Source organism: Acinonyx jubatus, chromosome B3 (genome assembly GCF_027475565.1).
Source record: "Acinonyx jubatus isolate Ajub_Pintada_27869175 chromosome B3, VMU_Ajub_asm_v1.0, whole genome shotgun sequence".
In the NCBI taxonomy this organism is placed as follows: Eukaryota; Metazoa; Chordata; class Mammalia; order Carnivora; family Felidae; genus Acinonyx; species Acinonyx jubatus.
The window spans coordinates 24,270,951-24,290,252 of record NC_069386.1 but is presented as its reverse complement, the minus strand read 5'-3'; the positions used below and the strand labels follow the sequence as shown (position 1 = coordinate 24,290,252).

At 39.3% G+C, this 19,302-nt stretch overlaps 1 long non-coding RNA gene across 1 annotated transcript in view; it reads left to right on the top strand.

Moving 5' to 3' along the window:
* LOC128315889 (uncharacterized) overlaps nt 1-16,555 on the top strand; it is a 34,504-nt gene extending 17,949 nt beyond the window's left edge. Inside the window, exons 2-3 of the long non-coding RNA XR_008299021.1 lie at nt 7,830-7,942; nt 8,234-16,555. This is a non-coding gene — a long non-coding RNA (uncharacterized LOC128315889). The remainder of the gene's footprint in view (nt 1-7,829; nt 7,943-8,233) is intronic.
* The last annotated feature ends 2,747 nt before the right edge of the window (nt 16,556-19,302 follow it).

Here is a 19,302-nt window from a genome sequence, read left to right as displayed (position 1 = left end):
GGCAGAGGCAGACAGAACATGAATCAGGAAGCATGAGGTGTGTCTGGGTGCCCCATGAAGGGCAGGGGTGCTGAGCTGCAGGGGAGGGGAGTAGTGGACACAGTTAGGAAGCCAGGCCAATGAAGTATGTGGAGGGCTTGTGGGCTGGGCTAGAGTTGACTGATCTTGATTTCCTGTACAAGGAGAAGCCAGAGAAGCCTGTGCAATACACAACCCTTCACAAATATGCCTTGCAATTAAACCATTTGAGTATTACTTATAGTGTTATGGGAAAATAAAAATGAAAAATAAGAAAATACAAGGTCAATTGTTTTTTAGAAAAAGGTGTTATATTAGAGATCATTTTTGAGGCATAGGCAAATAGATACATATATTCTTCAGCACTTCTAGTATGCAGAGACGAAAGGATATGAGAGAAACTTCTAGAAACTAGAAGAAACTTAAAAAAAGACAGAATCCCAGAGGGAAGAGGGAACTCATTTGTTATCTTTTTTTTTTTTTTTTTTTTGCTGCAGATGATGGGTGCAACTTCTAAGTGCTCACATTTGGTGATTGAAAGTGTTAGATAAATAAGTCCCTATTAAAGCTTATGGAAATCGAGGACAGTGAAGGCCACATGCTTTTTTTTTAATATGAAATTTATTGTCAAATTGGTTTCATACAACACCCAGTTCTCCTTCCAACAGGTGACCTCCTCAATGCCCATCACCCACCTTCCCCTCCCTCCCACCCCCATCAACCCTCATTTTATTCTGTTTTTAAGAGTCTCTTATAGTTTGGCTCTCTCCCTAACTTTTTTTTTCCTCCCACTATCCCATAGTCTTCTGTTAAGTTTCTCAGGGTCCACATAAGAGTGAAAACATATGGTATCTGTCTTTCTCTGTATGGCTTATTTCACTTAAGCATAACATGCTCCAGTTCCATCCACCTTGCTACAAAAGGCCATATTTCAGTCTTTCTCATTGCCATGTAGTATTCCATTGTGTATATAAACCACAATTTCTTTATCCTTCCATCAGTTGATGGACATTTAGGCTCTTTCCATAATTTGGCTATTGTTGAAAGTGCTTCTATAAACATTGGGGTACAAGTGCCCCTATGCCTCAGCACTCCTGTATCATTTGGGTAAATTCCTAGCAGTGCTATTGCTGGGTCATAGAATAGATCTATTTTTAATTTTTTGAGGAACCTCCACACTGTTTTCCAGAGTGGCTGCACCAGTTTGCATTCCCACCAACAGTGCAAGAGGGTTCCCATTTCTCCACATCCTCGCCAGCACCTATAGTCTCCTGATTTGTTCATTTTAGCCACTCTGACTGGCATGACGTGATATCTCAGTGTGGTTTTGATTTGTATTTCCCTGATGAAGACTGACGTTGAGCATCTTTTCATGTGCCTGTTGGCCATCCGGATGTCTTCTATAGGGAAGTGTCTATTCATGTGTTCTGCCCATTTCTTCACTGGATTATTTGTTTTTAGGACTGGAGTTTGGTGAGTTCTTTACAGATTTTGGATACTAGCCCTTTGTCTAATATGTCATTGGCAAATATCTTTTCCCATTCCATCGGTTGCCTTTTAGTTTTGTTGATTGTTTCCTTTGCAGTGCAGAAGCTTTTTATCTTCATGAGGTCCCAATAGTTCATTTTTGTTTTTAATTCCCTTGCCTTTGGGAATGTGTCAAGTAAGAAATTGCTGCGGCTGAGGTCACAGAGGTTTTTCCTGCTTTCTCCTCTAGGGTTTTGATGGTTTCCTGTCGCACATTCAGGTCCTTTATCCATTTTGAATTTATCTTTGTGAATGGTGTAAGAAAGTGGTCTAGTTTCATTCTTCTGCATGTTGCTGTCCAGTTCTCCACCATTTGTTAAAGAGACTGTCTTTTTTTCCATTGGATATTCTTTCCTGCTTTGTCAAAGATTAGTTGGCCATACTTTTGTGGGTCCAATTCTGGAGTTTCTATCCTATTTCATTGGCCTATGTGTCTGTTTTTGTGCCAATACCATGCTGTCTTTATGATTACAGTTTTGTAGTAGAGGCTACATCTGGGATTGTGATGCCTCCTGCTTTGGTCTTCTTCTTCACTATAACTTTGGCTATTTGGGGTCTTTTGTGGTTCCATACAAATTTTAGGATTGCTTGTTCTAGCTTCGAGAAGAATGCTGGTGCAATTTTGATTGGGATTGCATTGAATGTGTAGATAGCTTTGGGTAGTATTGACATTTTAATAATATTTATTCTTCCAATCCATGAGTATGGAATGTTTTTCCATTTCTTTGTATCTTCTTCAATTTGCTTCATAAGCTATCTATAGTTTTCAGCATACAGATCTTTTACATATTTGGTTAGGTTTATTCCTAGGTATTTTACGATTCTTGGTGCAATTGTGAATGGGATCAATATCTTTATTTGTCTTTCTGATGCTTCATTATTAGTGTATAAGAATGCAACTGATTTTTTTACATTAATTTTGTATCCTGCGACTTTGCTGAATTCATGTATCAGTTCTAGCAGACTTTTGGTGGAGTCTGTCAGGTTTTCTATGTATAGTATCATGTCGTCTGCAAAACTGAAAGCTTGAATTCATCTTTGCCAATTTTGATGCCTTTGATTTTGTTTTGTTGTCTGATTGCTGATTGCTGAACTTCCAACACTATTAAACAACAGCGGTGAGACTGGACATCCCTGTTGTGTTCCGGATCTCAGGGGGAAAGTTCTTTCCCCATTGAGGATGATATTAGCTGTGGGCTTTTCAAAAATGGTTTCTATGATGTTTAAGTATGTTCCTTCTATCCCGACTTTCTTACGGGTTTTTAATAAGAAAGGATGCTGAATTTTGTCAAATGCTTTTTCTGAATCGATTGACAGGATCATATGGTTCTTTTATTTTCTTTTATTAATGTGATGTACCATATTGATTGATTTGTGAATGTTGAACCAGACCTGCATCCCAGGAATGAATCCCACTTGATCATGGTGAATAATCCTTTTTATATGTTGTTGAATTTGATTTGCTAGTATCTTATGGAGAATTTGTGCATCCATATTCATCATGCATATTGAAGGACACATGTTTTTTTTTTTGTCTTGTGTAGAAAACACACAGAGAATTTCATAGGAATAAAATCCACAATAGCAGTAGGTTGAGACCTACCCCTGGATGTTAGCTCAGATATCCTCATCACCTCTTTCTCTACTTGCTCAAGAGCACCCAGCCCTAGACTTCAAGGGGTGCCCATGCAGACCTGGAGGACTAGGTGACAGACATACCAATAATGAAAAGTTAGGTCCCTGTGGGGTGAGACTTGACAAAGGGAACTGGAGAAGGGTGGAGTTTAGTACAGTTCTCCAACAGTCTTCTCTACAGTGTGGGTCCATCCCACAATCCTTTGGATAAGGTCCACAGGCCAATAAAGGAGGATGCTGAGAAGTACACTGTCTTTTTTAAAAATAGAAATAATTCTTTTATTTACATAATTTAACAAGTTTCATGATCTGTTTCAAGAAGTGTGGTGTCTTGTCACAAGACATCTTCACCATCCATTTTCCTCATCCTCACTGCCCTGGGCTTGAACTTCCCATATAATTATTGAACTTTGACCCTGCTTTTAAGCTCTACTTTCTCTAGAACTTGTATTATAATAGGAAGGAAAAAGCAGGGATAGATAAACACCTTCTCTGTATTTCTACTTGGGTGGTTGTAAATGAATATATGAGTCAAAATTAGGGCACTACTTTCAGCTTTGGATTTTTCTTGATGGGGCATTCCCTCCTCTCTGGTCCCTAAGACTCTTTTCCTTTCTCTTACCCAGGCAGCCTTGGAAGTCTGGGTCTCTGCCTTCTCTCATCCTCCCTTTACCAACCATCACAGGAAACATCTTCACTTGAGTCATGGATCTTTTGGTGTACTGGCAGACATGTGACCTTTCAGATTCACATTTCTTTGAAAACCTCACTGCTGATGTTGACTGAGTGGTTCACTGGTAGCTGACATAATCTGGGAAGAGATGGAGAGATATGTTTTAGGACATGGATTCCTTTCCTGAGAACACTCCAGAAAGAACAAGTTCTTTGAGTCCTTGCTTTGCTTCTTGCAAGCAGTGTGATTTTGTACAAGTTCCTTAACACAGATGTCATTATTCTCATCTACAAAACTACAGGAGAAATAATTACACCTACATCTGTTCAAGGGGGTTATTGTAATGATTAAATAAAATCATGTGGAGATGAAGTGCTATGGGTCATACAACTGCTATCTATTCATTCATCTTTCTATCTACCTGCCTATCTATCTATCCCACTTCTTCTTATGTATGTGTGTGGGTATCCATGTATCCATCCATCCATCCATCCATCTATCCATCCATTCATCCATCTATCCAAGCATCCCCTCTATCTTTCTACTCACCTATCCACTTAGGGCTCTATCACCCATCAGGTAGACAGCAGACTCCAGACTCTGGGGTGAAATATCAGTTATCTAATGGCATAAACCTACCACCCCTCATCAGAGGAATTACTAAAAGTGGAAAAAAATGATTAATAAACTGTTTTGCATGTATCAAGGAAAAAGCTGCCCTAATATTTATCAGAACTTAAACTTGTTTATTTGCTCTGGGGGATTTATTGTATTGCTGAAGCACCACTTTCCAAGGTTTTTGCTTGCCCACAAATCCAGTTTATTGTGCTTCCTCCAGGTGCCCCTAGGGTGAAATAGAACTGCTGTTGACTGTAGTTGAAGAGTTCACTCCAGGATGTGGCAGGAGTAGGAGGTATACAGCTATATGGGCTAGAGCAATGATTCTGTACCCAAGATTGAATTCCTGAGAACTATTTGGAATAAGGACTTATGAACATTTCTTTAAGGCTTTTTAAATGTGCAGTCACTTAAAAAATCACTAAATATCATCACTATTCTATAATACTTCCAGAATATACGCTAAAAAATAAATCTTCAAAGAAAAGGCACTTATTTAGGGAGAAAGGTGGTTAATCATTAACTCAGGTGTGTAGTGTGAGCTGCTCTTTTGCCCATGCCTGGCCCCAGCAGGGCTGTGGGCTACTCTTATGGAGTCAGCTCTTTCTCTCCCATTTCTCCTCTCATTGGAAGGAAGGTGGTTCTTTCCACACTCCAGCTTTTGCCCTGTCCTAGCTGCTAATATGTCTTGTAGGACTCTGGTGTCCTGGGAAGTGCTCCATGTAAAGGTCTTCCCTAACGAGGTAAAGTCAGATGTTGCCCTGGAAACTAAGGTTTCTCATTCCTGATTGCCCATCACAATCACCTGGGAGGTTAAAAACACCTGCCTGCCCAGGTGCTCTGCAGACCTTAAGCTGGGTGAAACCCCATGAGTTTGGGAGCACCTGTCCTAATTCAGCACTCCTCAGTCATGCTCTCAACAAACCCTGGTTCCTGTGAAGGAGATTAAAATGTCTGCCAGGAAAATGTGGTCATATTCTTTTTTTTTTTCCAAATTAATCAGAAAAAAACTAAAGTTATTGGCTAGAATTTCCTCAAATTTAAAATTTCTCCTATACATTTTCTTGAAACTTTGGGGTTAAGTACTACTTATGAGAATTAAAATATAGAGGCACCTGGGTGGCTAAGTCAATTGAGCGTCTGACTTTGGCTCAGGTCATAATCTCAAGGCTCGTGAGTTTGAGGTCTATGTTGGGAGCTGTGCTGACAGTTCAGAGTCTGGAGCCTGCTTCAGATTCTGTATCTCCCTCTCTCTCTCTGCCCCTTCCCTGTTCATGCTCTCTCTCTCTCTTTCAAAATAAATCAACATTAAATAAATAAATACAATAAAATATAGCCAAGTGTATTGTGTCTTATTTAGCCCACATTATGTTTCATTATTTTATATGAAATACAAAAATGCTTCATGATGTTAGGACAGAATCCCACATGTTCTGCCTGCTGGACACATTTGGAACCATGATGATAGTGACATTGCACCCAGGATGGTTTTTCCAAAGAAACAGGTTTTCCAGAGAAACAGAATCAGTAGAAAAGAGGAGAATGAGAGAGAGAGAGAGAGATAGTAGAGAGAGAGAGAGAGAGAGAGAGAGAGAGAGAGACTTATTTTAAGAAGCTGGCTCACATGATTGTGGAGGTTAACAAGTCCAAAATCTGTAGGATTGATCATGAGCTGGAGACCCAGGGAGGAGTTGACATTGCAGTTCAAGTCCAAAGGCAGTCTGGAGACAGATTTCCCTCTTGCTTGGGGAGTATTTTTTCTCTTTATGGTCTTCAACTGATGGGATAAAGCCCATCCACATTGAGAAAGGTAATCTGCATTACTCACAGTCTACTGATGTAAATACTAATCTCATTAAAAACAAACAAACAAAAATACTTTTCCAGCAACATCTAGACTGACATTTGGCTGAATATCTGGGTACTGTGGCCCGGCCAAGTTGATGCATAAAATTAATGGGATATGCACAGTTAAGAAATAGTCCATCTCTTACATTACACCCTGAGCAGCTGCCTTTGAGGATGGAGAGTTTCAATACAGAAATGTATTGAGTCCTAACTTGACCCTTTGGCTCTCTCTCGCAAGCTTTAGCCCCTGGTCTGCACTGATTGAAGAGTTTCACTTCCTCTAGAATGAGCTTCACTCATACCCTCATGGGATTTGATGGGGCTATTCCCTGTTTTTCATGACTTTTCACCCCATCTCTAGTCAGAATTCCTTTCAAACCAGAATTCATTCTTAACAGTTTTTTCCATTGAATTCCTATAGTTTTGTTATCTCAATCATGTAATCTGTCACTCAGTTGAATATTGTCTGGCATAAATTAACTGCTTCCTAAGTTAAGACAATGGAAAACTTTTTGATAACAGGACACATTTGCTATTCACTGTTCACCTGGCTTTTGTTGAGTGAAGGAGTTAGTAGCAAATGACACTATTTATTGAATGCCTCTCATGGTGCTGGAGCATACACAGTAAGAAAAAAAACAAAACAAAACAAAACAAAACAGCCAGAAACCGTGAATGGTTAAAGGGCCCACCAACAGCAGATTGACACACCTACTGACTTGAGCTTTTAAGTAATTTTCTTGACTTAAAAAATTTATTGTGGAAAGAGTGCACTTGGCATTCAGTGAAGTTTACCTGGAATGGATTCAACAGTCTTTCTCACTCTGCTTCAGTGGTTCAGCAAAAGAAAAGAAAGTTGACTCTTCAAGCCCAAGACAGAATTGCCCATTTCCATTCTTGTTCACTTTAAGAGGAGGCTTGTTTGGCCTTTATTACTTGACAGATTGTGGCCCCAGTAAGAAGCTTCTGATTCCTCCACACTGGAGGCTTCCCTATTTCTGAAATTGTCTAAAAATAGTTTCCCTTTCTTTTTTTAATTGAAATATAGTTGACACACAATGTTACATTAGTTTTAGGTGTACAACATAGTAATGCCATATGTTATACTATACTCACCACAAGTGTAGCTATTATTTGTCCCCATACAATGCTATTATAGTACCATAGACTATATATTCCCTATGCTGTACTTTTTATCCCCATGGCTTCTCTACTTCATCACTGGAAGCTTGTACCTCCAAATGGTTTCCTTTTTGTGCAGAGGTACATTTCTGGTTCTCCATAGTTAGTAAAATGTTCACTCCCTGAATACCTGATTACCTCCAAATGGCCTGGCATGCATATACTTGAGAACATCAAGCTAAGTGGTGGCCTTCTGGCCCCTTGAGCCTCATGGAAATGAGATTATTTGTGTCTTGGGCAGTACAGCTTCTCTGCAATCCATAATTGCCTGAAGAAGACCAGGAAATGCCTTTGGCTTAACTGAACTGCCTCTTTTATATTTTCTCAGGGGCTGCTCTATTGAGTTAGTAGCTCCCAGTACTGCCTTTGACACCCACACGCCTGCACTGATGGCATACTCCATTCAAGTTGGTGCTTACACGAGGCTACCTTGGAATTCAGGTAATTTTTTTTGTGTCCAGTCTTGTCCTCCTGGTGCTAAACTCTGAGAAAAGCAGCTCCATGACTCACCTGTGCTGAATGTAACTATTAAGTAGGGGACTTGGGCATTGGTCTGTCCAAGGTCATTCCCAGTGCTGCAACCCTGGACCAGTTAATGAACACCTTTTAGCCTCAGATTCCCCATGTATAACATGAGACTTAAAAATAGCACTGACTTCAATATCTAAGTCAAGACATTATGCTATGGACTTTTAACTTATACAGTGCTATATATCAATTATATCTCAAAAGGACTGGAAGAAAAAATAGCTAACCTGAAAGTATCATCAAGAGGACCAAGGGATGAATGCCTGTGAAGCTCTTAGAACATTGCCTGCATCTGCTTGGTGTCTGATTGATGCCAGCTGGCACATCATCCATTCTGTGGAAATTCCACAGTTGATTCATTTCCCACAGAATTTTCTGTGCTGTGACCCCAGACTCCCTCTGTTTAGCAAGCCTGGCTGCCAGAGACTGTGAATGAGCCTGCAGTGCAGCAAGTTGGAGACAGTTGAATTTTCACTCCTGGATTCCTTCTCACCCTCTAGGGCACCCTTGGTACCCCTCTAAGTGTCCTCCAGGTGTCCAGGTGTCCTCCATATATCTACATGTCTTTGCACTTACCATATTTCTAAGATAGATCCCTGAGGTGGTGTGGCTGTTGGTGGCTCTCAGGTTCTGCTTGGCTGGGGATGCATAGGCAACCTGATGCACTGGAAAGAGCTGTGGCAGAAAACCCAGAGCCCATAACTGCCCAGGCCCTGCCATCAGGAGCCATGTGACCTCTGAGAACCTCACCTAAATAATCCACATTTGAATCAGCTCAATGCTACAGTCCCTTGCAGCTCAAAAGTCTCCAGTTCTAAGGGGTTTGACTCCTTATTTTGGCACAGAAGGGATAGATAGAAATAAAAATAGACAATAGATGTCAGCATCAAAACAGATGCCCTGTGTCATCAGAGACTGCATTATAGTGATATTTTCCTACTAATGGTTTAGACAAAAGCCTGGAGTGTGTTTTGAGGGTAGGGAGAGAAAGGGGACTGATAGGTAGGATGGTGAGATTGGCTAACAAGATTAGGTCTTCTAGAATGTGTGCAGCCCTTGAAGGACTCCAGGGCCCCAAGTATAATAAAAACTTCGGATGTATGAATTCCTCCAAGGTTGCTCTGGATGAGGGCATAGGAGTACAAACTTGCCAATAATATAGAAATTGGGAATTATTGGAGCTGAGAATGGCTTAAAGTTCTTTTTGTCCAACATCACATGTTTAAAGGGCACAAAAACCAGAAATTAAAGGTTTTTCCAGGAGTGATAGCTCATAGTTGTAAAAATTGCAATCAGAGCCCAGTTGCCCAGACTTTGATGCCAGGACCAGCTCTGACCTGCAAACTAGGGGATGAGAATCAGAATATCTTCAAAATTGGATATTCCATGATTCTCCAAATAGAAGGGGGGTTGTTTGTTTGTTTTCTGGTTTTTATATCAGTAATGTAAAATATCTTAACAAAACTCTAGAGTTCTGGCTCATGACTTCAATTGCACATTGAAAATCACCTATGGAACTTTAAAAGCTCCTGACTCTTAGCAACATTATATTCAGATATAGTTGGATAAGGAGGTACAGCTTGGGCACCATGGTTTTTGAAACACCTCCAGATGGTTCTAGGTGCAGCTCACATTGAGGAACTCCCTGCATAATGGGTCCTGTGGGCCTGCAGCATTGCCTAGACTGGGAGCTTGTCAACCATGCAGAACCTCACACCCTCCCCAGACCTGGTGAGTCAGCACCTGTCTTTCAACAAAGTGATTAGTTTACAACATGTAGTTTAATAAACACAGCTGTAGTCTACAGCAATCCTGGTGCTTCTCCAGAAATAGGCAGTGATGTGGTGACATTCAAATCAGATTCCACAAGTAGATTTCAGAATTCCAGGGAGCAGCAACAGTACAGCTAAGGCTCCTCCTTTCTAAACTGTGTGATGTGGAACCAGCTTCCTCTTTTCCATAGGGACAGTGATGGCCCTGAGATTGGGGCAGTGAAATATGTAGGTGATCAGGGCAAGGTCTGGGACAGGTACAAGCTCTGGGATGTACCCAGCAACCCCCTCCTTTCCCTTAGCCCTTCTTCTGCTTTTGGTTTAGGATGCACTTTTGTTAATTTTTAAACTATCATATTTACTAAATACCTATTTCTAAATATGCTGCTCATGTGACTTACCTCTCAAATCATTATCCAGATATGATGATCCATTAAATGACTATAGCAACATTGCTTCATTCTAGTGTGTTTGGAGAGGGACATAGGTGAAGATGACAGGGAAACAAGGGGTCAAGAATGGCTCTAAGTTTGTGTTTTGTTGTGATTTTGTTGGTTTAAAAGGCAACTGCTAATGGAGAAGAGGGTTCTGTGCTGTCAACAAGTCTGGGTACAGATGTGGAAGGAAGATGAGGTGCCTCATTGGGTAGGGCTAGGCCTTGGATCTCCTTCCAGTGGCTCTGAAGGGGCAAAAGTAATGACAAAGACTGGGAAGCTGGTGGTTGTCAGGCAGGAAGTGGCTATGGGGGATGGCTGAAATAAAGGGTAATAAGAGTATACTTATTGTGATGAGCACTGAGTAATGTATAGAATTGTTGAATCACTATATTGTACACCTGAAACTAATATAATACTGTATGTAATTATACTTCAATAAAAGCAAATTAAAAAAAGTAATGGAGTGTAACTGAGCTGCCCCTAATACTCCTCCTCCAATGAAAGGCCAAAAATCTGCCTTCTCAGAAATTGCTAGAAAGAGAACAATGGCACTTCCAAGCAGCCAGTGTGAGGGCAGCACAACTGCTGAGCACAGAGACTGCACATTCAGCTCCATGGACAGGACAGCCTTTTAGTTTCCAGCTCTAACGTTCTCTTATGTCCTGTGCTGGGAATTATCCTTGGCCTGATGTGTCAGCCAGGATACATCAGGACCTGTATCAGCTCAGCTGCTTGGGGCACAAATTATCCTGAAGAGGAAAATTAGGACTTTCAGAAGGGAGAACAACATCCCAAGGACCCCACAATCACACATACTTTCTGGATCAGTGGCCTCCCTAGAACACCAGAAGAGAGCCACAGAAAAGAGGCAAGTGTCAAGTGCCTCATCCTTGAGGCCTGTTAAATGGGATGAGGCACATCTGACTTAGCTGCAGGCATCAGCCTCCCCAGGCCTGCTGCTGTTCTGAGCCAAACATAGAACATACTCAGCATCAGGCTGGAGGCTCATAGGCCAAGAAAGATGTGCTGGAAGTAAAGCTTTTAGCCCTGGGATTTCTCCTCACCTCCTCATGGCCACATTCTAGAATGTTGCGCTGTCTGCAGAAGACTTAACTGCACCCAATTGTGGGAGGAGAATTCAGGCTTTCTGGATAGCTCCAAGAAGAGAAATAAAAGTACATTTTGGTGCAGCCACTGTCTCAACCATGCCCCATCTTATACTCATGCACAACCACACTTCTACATGTGCTCACCCACACCCACATTTAAACACACACACCACAAATCACCCAGATCATAACCCTAAGAAACTATGTGTCATCCAATCCACTTCTTGAATTTACCTGTGGCCAGCCAGCCAGCAAACTGGACTCTTGAAAGAATGCAGAGATGATGCCCCAGATCTCCAGAAGCCAAGTACAAACCCCACATCAGACTCTGGAACTAGTGTCCTTTGTGCAGAGACACTGAGAGTTCTGATTAAGGGGTGTTTATGGTCGTAAAGGCATCACAGCTTGCACAGAAAGCTGCTCAGCTTCCCTAATTGGCACAAGCTGACAGAGAAAGAGAATGAAGAATGAGACACTCCCATGAACCTTCCATCCCTTTCAGAAATCTACAAGCTCCCCCAGGCTCTAGTCCATGGGTGCTGAGTCCTGGGACAGAGCTGGTGGGGGGTCTAGGAGGCTGCTTTATGGAAAGTCTCAGAACTTGGCTTTGAAAAAGTTACTCGTGGGTCTTAAGACTCTTATCCAGTGATGGACAGATCCCAAAAACAGTAGCAGTCATTCAACTTCCCCAGCTCCTCAAGGGGCACCTGATGCACTCAGCTGAAATGTAAAAGATAAATATCTATCAGATTCTTATCATATAAACAAACAAAAATATCCACAATCCTTTTTCCTAGTCAGTCTTCCTGGACAACACACAGGAAGCCTGACGACAAAGTCACAAAGATCTACATGCCACAGAGAAAATATGGGAGCATCCAAAACTCTGAGTAATCAGACTCCTGCCCCATTAAAGGTACAGCGTGGCTCCCTTAAAGTCTCTCGCCTGGGCAGCCCTGCCCCAAAACTCCCATCCTTCTCATCCTGGCACCTGAAATGTAGATTTAAGGAAATGGGTGATGGCTTAAAAAAATGCCCTGCTGCCTTTTTGGCTAACCCAAAATAGAAAACCTATAAAATATATCAAGGGCACTGATGTGACTCAATCCACTATTCTGTTTACTCATTGCTTGGTTGTGGGAGCATAGCCTATCTTAGTCCAGAAATGTAAAGCTCATGATTCATCTCCATGCCCTCTGCCCAATGCTCCCACTGTTTGTGGAGAAGCTCAAGAAATGCTTCCTAGTAATGATGACATCAGGATAGCAAGTTTGCTGCTTTCTGCATTTTCCCAGCAGAGCCTCCATTTTAATCAGTGTCACACTATTGGTTCAGTATACAATTTTTCTAAAGGGAATTTTGCCTTCAATATGGAAACTCAGGAAGTTCAGGTTTTACTTATTTTTGATCTGTTGAACTAAAAATTTAAAAAAAAATCAAGAAAGGATATTGTTTTTTGTTTGTTTTGTATTGGAGCACCTGGACACTGTTACATTGTCACTATTATGAATCAGAGAGGCTTAGGGGGGTTTAAAAGTTAAACTCACTTCAGCTTTATAAGCTATTTATAAGGTCCTCCCTGCCTGCCTGATTGTCTCTTCCTATTATTACAAAGTCATTTTTGGTCCCAGTTCCTATAATACTAAGAATTGCTCACCCATGGTTGTTTAGTTCTCCTAGGCAAAAGGGGCTTTTATGAAATTCAAGCTCAAGCAGACAAAATTCAGCCTTCCAAAGGAGTGAACAATTTAAATGGAGCAGAAGACACAAAGGGAGGGTGATATTCTGGTGCCTTTCTTTGTTCTTGGGAGCTGGGAAGAAGAGTGAAGAGCCCTCTCCCACCCGAACTCCCACCTCCTGGTAAGTAGGGCTCTCTCCCCTCTCCTCCAGGTCTCTGACCTTTTCTTTCTTCCTCCCACCAACTGCAGTGCAGCCAGTCCTAGTGAGTACTAATAAAGGAGGAAAAGGGACCCAACAGGTAGCCCTAGACCATTTCCCCAGTAACAAAAAGAGGCCTGAATAGAAGCCCCCCTGTCTCCAAGCTCTACCTTTCAGTGCCTGGCCAAAGCCCCAAAGCCAAAACTGCTGGGTTTTCTCCAAGTCACACCCAGTCATATGGCATCTTTACTCCTCATGCTACTTGGCTGGTGACTATAAATGAGACAGCAGGATTAGCAACCAAGTCCCATTAGAGCCAAGGGCTGCAGATCATGGAGTGCCCTTGTGGTCAGTGTCTTCATTATTGTTGGCCTTTCTCTTCTTGCCCCATTCATATTTTCTCTTTCCTTTTTTTCTCCAGAGTCCCAGTTTTCTCCTGATATTTTATGGAAAGGGTTATATTTATACATTTTTTCATTTAAGAAGATTTCCTTTTTCTTTCAACAACAGTATTTAATTTTATACTCACAAAAACAATATCTTTGAGGTAAGAAGTAAACAGGGGTTCTAACCTGCATTTCACAGACCAGAGAACCCCAAACCAGCTAGAAGACAAAAATGCTTACATTCACATAATGAGAAAGAGGCTTGGCTCTTTCTTCCAAGTCAGGGAAGAAACTATGTGCTGAATATCCCAGGAAGCCACAGAGTTTCAAAGGGACTTCACATTAGTTAGCATGCCAGGACCCCAGTAGATGGAAGAGGTGGCTCCTCTTACCATGGCACTTCTGGTTTTCATGCACAGCTGTTGTCACTAATGCAGTGTCAATTCATTCTGAATTAGTAGTATCTAGGTCTTTATACATATTCTCAATTGACAGATACTGAAAGAACAATCATAATCTAGGGGAATCCATGATTTTTTTTTCTTTTCACTCAAAAGAGCTCTCTTAAAGGATTAAGAATATCAGAGAAGGGTCAGACAATTGCCTGCTACCATTTCCCAAAGTGGGGTGTGCATCCTGCTGCTGGCACAGGGATAATTTTAGGGCCTATAATGACGTTTTTTATTTGAGTGTGTTAGTTTCCATTTGCAGCCATAGCATTGCTTTTTTTAAAAAAGAATATTCAAGTAGAAAAGCAAGTTGATATAAAGAAAAGACTGGTAGTTAACTGGCTCAGCAGTTTTTTGGGAAGTGTTAATTACAGGTGTGAAGGACATTTGTCCAAACTGACACTGTACCAAGTTAGGCAATCAGGATGTCAATGAAGGAAAAATTGGCAAAATGGATCCATTGCCAACCACTAGTGTGAAGTGTCCTGTGCACAAGTATCCATGTGAAGTAGGGTCAACTGACAGGAGCTGAGTTGGCCTCTGGTCCCACAATTCTTGCAGCCTCATCAAGGAGACTACCATGAGGACAGTGACAGCAAAGAAAAGGCCTAGGATAGTTCTGGCAATTATTCATCAGTGACATCATCAAACATAATAGCATTCAAATTATAGGTATCCCAGAAGGAGAAGATAGAGAAGAGGTGGCAGAATGCACATGAAGAAATAATAGCTGAAAACTTTCTTACACTGGGAAAGGAAACAAACATCCAAATCCAGCCTGCACAGAGAACCTCCAACAAAATTAACCCATAGAGGTCCACATCAAGACACATAATAATTAAAATGGTGAGCAGTAGTGATAAAAAGAGAATTTTAAAAAGCAACAAAAGAAAATAATACAGTTACATACAAGGGAAACCCCATAAGGCTATCAGCTGATATTTCAGCAGAAACTTTGCATGCCAGAAGGGAGTGGCATGATATATTCAAAGTACTGATAGGAAAAAACCTGCAATCAACAATAATCTACAAAGAAATTTTATCATTCAGAATAGAAGGGGAGGTAAAGAGTTTCCCAGAAAAACAAAAGTTAAAGGAGTTCATCACCACTAAACCACCCTTACAAGAAATATTAAAAGGAATTCTTTGAGTAGAAAGAAGAGACCATAATCAGAAGAAATAAAATTATGAAGAAAAAATTCACAGGTACATAAAGACATAATAAAAGTAGATTAATCACTTATGAAACAAGTATGGTGGTCAAACACAAAATCAGTAAAGTCAATTATATCTACAAATCACTCAAAGGATTCACAAAATAAAAATACGTAAAGTGTGACATCATATGCATATAACATGTGAAAGAAGTAAGAATTTGGTGCTCTCGGAATAGGTTCAAACACAAGTGACCATCAACTTAGTATAGATGGCTATACACATAAGATACTATATATGAACCTAATGGTAAGCACCAGTCAAAAACCTATAAGAGATACATTCAGAATAGAGTAGGGATCCAAGCAGACACTAAAGAAAGTCATCAAATCACAGAAGAAAAGAGCAAAGGAAGAAAAAAAAATAAAGAAGAACTACAAAAACAACCACAAATCAAGTAACGGAGTGGCGATAAGTACACAACTATCAAAAATTACTTTAATTGTAATGTAAATATAAATATAAATTAGCTAAATGCTCCAATAAAAAGACATAGGGTGACTGGTTAATAAAACAAGACCCATCTATATGCTGCCTACAAGAGACTCACTTCAGACCTGAAGACACATGTAGATTGAAAGTGAAGGTAAGGATCTCAGGACCACTAAACCAGTCTTTCAAAAAATATTACAGGGGACTCTTGAGTGAAAAGGAGAGACCAGAAATGACAGCATAAACTTATGGAACACAGTAACAGGAAAAAAAAAGAATATTTATGTCAAAAATCAGTCAAGGAACTCACAAAATAAAAGGATATAAAATATAACAACATAGACCTAAAATGTAGGGAGAAGAGGAGTAAATAATGGGTTTACTTAAATGACTTAACTTAATATAGACTGCTAAACCCAGATGATGTTATGTACAAACCTAATGGTAACCATAAATCAAAACCACTAATAAATATGGAAATAATGAAGAAAATAAATCCAATATCATTAAATACATCACTAAAGAAAACCAGCAAATTATGAGAGAAAGACAAGAAAGGATCAGAGAAAATCTTCAGAAACAACCACAAAACAAGTAATAAAATGGCAATAAATGCATATTTATCAATAATTGCTCTGAATTAAAGGGACTAAATGCTGCAATAAAAAGACAGAGACTAAACACTCCAATCAAAAGACATAGGGTGACAGAATGGGTAAAAAATAAGACCCAAATGCTGCCTACAAGGCACTCATATTACACCTTAAGCCACCTGCATATCAAAAATGAGGAGATGTGGAAGCATCTGCCTTGCAAATAGATGTCAAAAGAAAGTTGGAGTAGCAATTCTTATACTGGAAAAAAATAGACTTTAAAACAAAGATTGTAATAAGAGACAAAGAAATACACTACATAATAATAAAGGGAACAATCCAACAAGAAGATATAACAATTGTAAGTATTTATGCATCCAACCTAGGTGTGTGCAAATACATAAAACCGTTAATAACAAATATAGGAACTAATTGGCACTAATATGACATTAGTAGGGGACATTAACACCCTGCTTATATCAGTGGACATATCATCCAAACAGAAAATCAAAAAGGAAATAATGGCTTTGAATGACACACTGGACCAGATGGACTTAACAGATATACTCAGAACATTCCATTCTAAAATAGCAGAATACACATTCTTTTCAAGTGCATATGGAACTTTGTCCAGAGTAGATAACATATTAGGCAGTAAAACAAGCCTCTACATGTTCAAGAAGACCAAAGCCATACCATGCATCTCTTCTGACCACAATGCTATGAAGTCAGGAGTTAACCACAAGAAAAATCTGGAAAGACCATAAATACATGGAAATTAAATAACATGCTACTAAACAGTAAGTGGGTCAACCAGGAACTAAAAGAAGAAATCCAAAAGTACATGGAAACAAATGAAAATGAAAACGCAGCAGTCCAAAACCTTAGAGGTACAGCAAAAGTGGTCATAAGAGAGTATATAGAAAAACAGGCCTACCTTAAGAAGAAAGAAAAATCTCAAAAATAAACAATCTAACTTTATACCTAAATGAGCTGGAAAAAGAGCAACAAATGAAGCCTAAAGTAAGCAGAAGGGAAATAATAAAGATTAGAGCAGAAATAAATGACATAGAAACTTAAAAAAAACAAAAACAAAAACAAAGAACAGAACAGTGAAACCAAGGAGCTGGTTCTTTGAAAAAAAAATAATAATAAAATTGATAACCCCCTAGCCAGACTTATCAAAAAGAGAAGGGGAAGGACCCAGATAAATAAATTCACAAATAAGAGAGGTGAAATAACCACCACCACAATAAAAAAAAAATCATAGGAGAATATTATGAAAAACCATATGCCAATAAATTGGACAACCTGGAAGAAATAGATTAGTGCCTAGAAATATATAAACTACCAAAACTAAAACAGGAAGAAATTTAAAATTGAACAGACTGATAACTAGCAAAGAAATTGAATCAGTAATCAAACAAGTCCCAACAAACAAAATTACAGAACCAAATGGCTCCACAGTCATAGACTACTAAACATTTAAAGAAGAGTTAATATCTATTTTCAAACTATTCCAAAAAAAATAGAAAAGAAAATAAAACTTCAAAATTCATTCTATAAAACTGGCATTACTCTGATACACCCAAGTCAGATTAAAAACACCACACACAAAAAAGAAAACTACAGGCCAATATGTCTGACGAACATAAATGCAAAAATCCTCAACAAAATACCAGCAAATTGAATTCAACAATACATTAAAAAAATTCATCATGATCAAGTGAGATTTATTCCTGGGTTGCAAGCATGGTTGAATATTTGCAAGTCAACCAATGTGATATATCACATCAATAAGAGAAAAAATAAGAACCATATGATCATTTCAATAGATGCATAAAAAGCATTTGACAAAGTACAACATTCATTCATAATAAAAACTCTCAAGAAAGTAGGTGTAGAGGAAACATATCTCAACATAATTAAGGTCTTATATGAAAATCCCACAGCTAACATCATCCTCAATGGGGACAATCTGAAAGAATTTCCCCTAAGGTCAGGAATAACACAAGCATGTCCACTCTCACAACTTTTATTCATCATAGTACTGGAAGTCCTAGCCACAGAAATCAGACAACAAAAAGAAATAAAAGGTGTCCAAATTAGTTAAAGAAGAAGTTTTACTATTCTCAGATGACATGATACTATGTATCTAAAACCCAAAAGACTCCACCAAAACAGTGCTAGAACTGATATATGAATTCAGTAAAGTCACAGGATACAAAATCAATGTACAGAAATCTGTTCCATTTCCATACACTAATAATGAAGCAGCAAAGAGAAATTAAGAAAATAATCCCATTTAAATTTGCACCAAACCCAATAAGATATCTAGGAATAAACGTAACCAAACAAGTGAGAGACCTGTACTCTGAAAACTATAAAACGTTGATGAAAGAAATTAAAGATGATACCAAGAAATGGGAAGACATTCATGCTTATGGATTGGAAGGAAAAATATTGTTAAAGTGTCCATATTACCCAAAACAGTCTACACATTTAATAAAATCCCTATTAAAATACCAACAGAATTTTTCACAGAACTAAAGCAATTCTAAAATTTGTATGGAAGCACAAAAGACCCCGAATAGCCAAACCAATCTTGAATAAGAAAAGCAAGGCTGGAGGAACCACAATTCCAGACTTCAAGTTATATTACAAAGCAGTAGTAACCAAAATGTATGGTATGGGCCCCAAAACAGACACAGAGATCAATGGAACAGAATAGGAAACCCAGAAATAACCCCACAACTATATGGTCAATATCTTTGATAAAGCAGGAAAGAATAGCCAATGGGAAAAAAAGTGTTGTCAACCAATTGTGTTAGGAAAACTGGATAGCAACAGGCAAAAGAAACTGGACCATTTTCTTACACCATACAGAAAAACAAATTCAAAATGGATTAAAGAACTATATGTGAGACCTGAAACCATAAAAATCCTAGAAGAAAACACAGGCAGTAACTACTTTTACATGGGCCATAGTAACTTTCTCTATA